The following is a 5,594-nucleotide window of genomic DNA, read 5'->3' as shown; positions in this document are numbered from 1 at the left end:
TTGGTGAATCTGAGTCAACTCTAGTCATTTCATTCCTCTGGACACTGATTGCCTGGGGCTTGGGCATGAGCTGCCTCTTCACCTGAGCCTGAGCCACACGTGTCCTCTGCACCTACCAACTGATGCACTGGGCCAGGGAGAGCTCCGTATCGATGGAGATGAGCTGTGAGGAGCTGGTGGCTGGGCGGATCAGGTTGTTGTAATGTGTTTTGTTCAGAGGGTCATCCATCAGCTTCTGCTCGGCATGGACCATGCAGCAGTCCCCTGGCTAAGAACACAGACATGCTGGGCCCTTGTGCAACTGTCCCCCACTGCAGCTGACAGCTATGAAGCGGGAGCCGAGAGGGCCAGGGAGCACAGGTACCCCAGGGGCCGGCTGAAGCAGTGAAGGTGCTGGGGGGTCTGGCCCTCCCTGGGAACTTCAAATGACATTCATGACAGAGCTCAGTTACCTCCTCCCATGCCTCACCTCTTCCTCTTCCTCCTCCCTCGATCAATGAACAGCATCCCACGCTCCACACATCTGATACAAAACTGGGTGTCTCTTCCAGACTCCTCCCTCAGTTCATCCAAGTGGCCACCAAGTCCTGTCTGTCCTCCCATCTCCACGGCTACAGCCATGTCCCTGCCTCCCCCGCCCTGTCCACCTTCTGTTCTCTCCACCCGCACTCTGTCCCCGCCATCCATGTGCCATATAGTGGCAGACTGGTCTTTCTACAGCACACTGGACTAGGGCCCTTCCCTGCCCACAGCTCTCAGAGCTGGAGGTGGAGTTGAAACTCACGGTTTGGCATTCAGAGCTCTTTCCCCCTCAGCACTGGCTTATCCAGAGCGCTCACAGTGCGGGGCAGGAGCCCCTGACTCAAATGTGGGTTTGGTGCTGAACTGGGTCTGAGGTGGTGCTTTCCCTATGAAGAGACAGGGCTGAGATGCGGAGCTTTTCTGGGTTCAGAGTTAGACCCACAGAGTGCAAGGTTTCTCTGAGGCACCAAATGGAGGGTCCAGCTGGCAGCTGGCTCCTGGTCTGGAGCTTCAAGGAGAGGTGTCAGCTCAGAGCCACATTTAATAGCCAGCTGAAATGCAGCCTCCTGCAGGGAGCTCCTGGAGCTTCCACAGCCTCAGATCTGCCCCTCTGCATACCCCAGAGCCCTTGCCAAGTGGCGTTTGGTTCTTCATGTCATCTCCCTCCCATGTCCGGGAGTAAAGGTGAGGTGCAGGGACTTGAGCTTGTGTACTCTGGTGTCTTAATGGAGAATGTGTCAAGTAGAGTGGACGTGGCTTGGAAAGAGGGAGACTAAGAGGAGAGTGAAGGACACTGACCAGGCGAGCCTGGGAGCAGGAAAAGAGATGAGCGTGAGCAGAGGAAACTGCTGGGGCGGGGAGCGGATGGAAGGATCAGGGAATGAGGGGGCTGGAGAGGTGGGGGTAGGGATGCTGGCGAGGGGCTTCCTGGCTTGCCAGGCTCAGGAGTCGGTTACATCCTCCCACAAGGGCCAGCTCACCTGGTCGCCCCAAAGACCTCCCTCTTTGAGGTGAGACTAGAGGGCCCAGAGCACGGATGACCCAACTGATCAGGACAGAGGTGGACTCAGGTGGGTGCTGGGCTGGACTCCTGGCCGTGGGGAGCAGCCACCACCCTGCCTACTGTGTCCACTTTCCAACTCGCTGCCCATCTGAGGAGATGCAATATTGGGCACCTTGTGAAACGTGCTCCTGGTGCACCTGCTGCCTGCTGCCCCTCCTGCAGAGTGCCCGGGCTCTCCAGAGGGGATTGCTGTGGACGCTTGGCCTAGATTCTGAGTCCTGCCTCTCACACCCGGGGCTGCTACCCCAGAGGCCAGCTGCTTAAGTACCCTGGAAGCCAGTCTGTAGCCCCAGGCTACAGCTGGGTCCATCCCACAGCCCTTCTTTAGTGCATCTATTTGGACTGACTGGTCATTTCATAGAGAGGGGTATGTCTTGCCCCAGCTCATCTGGCATGTCTAAAGCAGCTGTGGAGTCAGAATCTGCAGCTCCCAGCCCCCAGCCCTGCAATAGTAGGAGAGGCTGGACCCACATCTCTGAAGTCCCACCGGGCTGGTGTGAGTGGGTTCCCAAGTCCAGGCCTGCTCTGCAGGCTGTGGGGCTCATGCACCAGCTCTGAGCCCACCTGATGTGCTCAGGTTGCTCACCTTTGGGCCTGTCCTGCCTCTCAAGCATTCAGTTGACCCCGCGGGCCCCTCCCTCATCTTGACCACCAGCTACAGGCTCTGACTTAGAGGTTCACAGAACCTTAGACCATTTGGCCCCCTCCCCCATTTCTCAGCTGAGGAAACTGAGATCAAAGAGGGGAAGCAAATTTCTCAAGGACCCCCAGCAAGTCAGAGGCAGAACCGGATCTAGGAACCTCTTCTCAACAGAGATTCTCCCTGTCCCCTGAGCCTTTTTCAGTGCCTCATGAACTTCCCTGTAAGGAGACTGCCCCGCCGAGGCTGGAAATGGTGCTGTCCAGGGCGGTGTGTGCCCGTGACTGTGCCTGTGTTTCTATTTGTGAGTGGGTTTGGGGGTGGGGATGAGGGGTGGGAATAAACGGCAGGGATGCTGCGGCTGGAATGCACTCCGCCTCACCCCAAAAAGGGGCGCAGGAGAGCCCAGCCAAGCACAGCACGTGCTTCCACTTTCCAATCTGCTGAATGACTCTGAGGCTGGATGGGCTCAGAAGACAGGGAAGAGGCCTTTCCCCACAGATGACAGGGGGGCCCAGGATGGGCGGAAACTTCTGCTGCAGCTTTGGGGGTCACATCCCAGCCCACAGGCTGACAGTTAAGCAGAGAAGCCGCCTCTAGGGGTCAGTCATGATCTAGTGATTCTGATGAGGGGGGGCCCCACCAGCCTCTGTCCAGGGTCTTGTCTGGAAAAACTGCTCCCTGGCAGAAATGGGCTGATTAATTTGAGAGGAAGCTGTAGCTGAAATTCTAAACTGTGTGAGTGTGTGTCTAGTTTGAAAAAGCATATCCGACTTCAACATTTATATTGAAAAAATGGAAAGCTATTCCCCTTGTTTTGGAATACAAACTACAGAAAGCAACAGTTCACAGAATCTTGTTGGAAATGTCACATTCTACATCTGGAAAGGCACAGTGACTTTCAACTGGGGTGTGTGTCCTTTACTGCGGAAGGAAAGATGAGTTTAGTGAAAGGCAGCTATGAATTTACCTTTTATAAAAAGCTTGCCATATACTACTAGTGCTTTTTCAATCATGTCAGAATCACCCAGATGCCTGGGTAAATGCAAATTCCCAGGCTTCATTGCCAGAGACTCTGGTCCTGTGAGCCTAGGGTGGGGCCCGGAAATCTCTATGGGGTGGTGCAGGCTGCCCCAGGACCACACCTAAGAAACACTGCAACTGCCCCACACACACATCCAAGTCCCCAAATATGTAGGCAGGCCTCTCATCTCATAGAACAGATAGGGAAACTGAGGTCCAGAGTGGGGAAAGAAATGGCACAGGGTCACCCAGCAAGTAGTAGCAGAGCCACGACACACCCACTGCCTGCGGACACCATCTCTGATGACAGCTCCCCCTCCCTTCAGGAGCCTTGCCCACCCCCACCCCTACCTCCTGCTGCCCCTATGGTGGGTCTCTGTCCAAGGAAGATGTAGCACTGGTCCTCTAGGCTGACTGGGGCTCAGAGGAAAAGCTTGGCACAGAGTGTAGGAGCTAGAAGGGTCCTTGGAATTCAGGTGGGGAAACTGAGGCCCAAAGAAGGGAGTCTTCAGATTTGAACTCTGTCTGGAGAAGGGCTGGGTCCCCTTCCTGAGTGGTAGGTTTGGCTTCACCAGCCTGGCCCTCAGTTAATCTGGCTGTCCAGGCCCGCCACACCTCGGGGTGGGTGACCAGAGGCGGTGGTGCCATAAAACACGTTTCCTGGGAGATCCACCCACAAAGTCCAAAACATTCCAGGGCTGGTGATTTGGGCACGCCCCCTTCCTTCTCAGCCTCGTTTCCCCATCTCTACAATAGCTGTGTTGGAGGAGACTTCTCTCTGAGACTGAGCTGCAGATGTTCTCCCGGGTGCCCACACCGCCCAGGTTGCTGGTTCCTCTGTGCCCACTTTTCAAGACAGTCACCTATTAGGTGAGGAAGGAGCCTCAGCCCTATTGGGAACAGGAGCCAGTGCACCCCCAGCCTCCCAGACCACTGGGGATGACCTGGGTTGCCTGAAAAGCCGGTGCCATCCAGTGCCACTGCCCAGGACACAGACACCCACCAGGGACGTTGGCCCTGGCCATCTCAGTGGCTCTGAGAAGAGGCGGCCCTCACTCCAAACCTCACAGAGCCACCCACACCTTCCCTCAGCCCAAAGAGGCTTTTAGGGAAATGAATCATCTCAATTTCATACCCATGGGGTTGCTGAAAGAAAAGACAGCGTGGGGTGAGCTGGCGCGAGGGAGGGCTGCTCGGTGCAGACTTTGCAGGGAGGGCACTTAGGAAAAGGGACTGCAATCTGAGAGGGTGAGTAGCTCAGGGTTAAGGGGAGGAGATAGAGCTGGAGTGATCTGGCCTCATCGTCCTCCTTGGGCCTTCCAGCCTGGGCTCAGATGATTCAAGGGAGCAAGCACCTCCTTTTCCCAGCCAGGGAGTTCTCACCACGTTTTGGAATCAGTACCGTTCCCTTGGGGGCTGGGGGACAGCCCCCACCTCCAGACCTGGCTGGAACTGCTGCCTCCATTCTGGATCCAAAAGAACCTCTAGTAGCTTCTCCATCTCCCTCGAAGGCCAGCCCCCTGCTGCCCCCGTGAGGGCCCCAACAGCAAATCTAACAACTGGAGGAATAAGGCAGGAAGGGCAGGGTCTGAGGGAGTGACCACCTTCAAAGGGCCGCTCGGCCACCTTCTCTCCAGGACTCTCAGGCTTGTTTTCATATTGCTCCCTTGACATCCTTTTGCTATAATCTGGCTTGTAGACAGACAGATGGTCTTTAAAAGAAACAACGCTGTTGACATGGAGCAGACGTCCCCTTTGGGATGGTTTGGAGAAGTTAGGGTTGAGGGCATCCTCTCCTCTGCAAACTGCAGCAGTAATAGATGAGATATATAAAGTAAATAAAGGCCATGTGCGGTGGCTCACGCCTATAATCCCAACAGTTTGGGAGGCCAAGGTAGGCGGATCACCTGAGGTCAGGAGTTGGAGACCAGCCTGGCCAACATAGTGAAACCCTATCTCAACTAAAAATATAAAAATTAGCCTGGCGTGGTGGTGCACACCTGTAGTCCCAGCTACTCAGGAGGCTGAGGCAGGAGAATCACTTGAACCCAGGAGGCAGAGCTGGCAGTGAACCGAGATCCTGCCACTGCATTCCAGCCTGGGCGACAGAGTGAGACTCTATCTCAAAAAATAAAAATTAAAATTAAAAATTAAAAAGACAAGCCCAGGCTGGAAAATAAGTTAATAATCTCCATGAATGAAAGGCAGAAAAGGAATGCAAAGTAGTTGTAGGCTGAAGAGCCTGGACCCTGCTGGGCTTTGGAAACCAAAGACAATGCCAGGTCTTTTGGGATAAAGGGACCAAATGACTCCTAGCTGGAAGCTGGGAACTTGGGTGTACCCCAG

The 5,594-nt window shown here is 55.1% G+C and overlaps 1 pseudogene; it reads right to left on the bottom strand.

The window, feature by feature from the left end:
• Window positions 1-1,062: 1,062 nt before the first annotated feature.
• LOC126959268 (uncharacterized) lies at window positions 1,063-2,228 on the bottom strand (annotated as a pseudogene).
• Between the last annotated feature and the right edge of the window lie 3,366 nt (window positions 2,229-5,594).

The sequence above is a fragment of the Macaca thibetana genome, chromosome 7, assembly GCF_024542745.1.
Source record: "Macaca thibetana thibetana isolate TM-01 chromosome 7, ASM2454274v1, whole genome shotgun sequence".
Classification (NCBI taxonomy): Eukaryota; Metazoa; Chordata; class Mammalia; order Primates; family Cercopithecidae; genus Macaca; species Macaca thibetana.
This window is presented reverse-complemented; position numbering and strand designations above follow the sequence as displayed.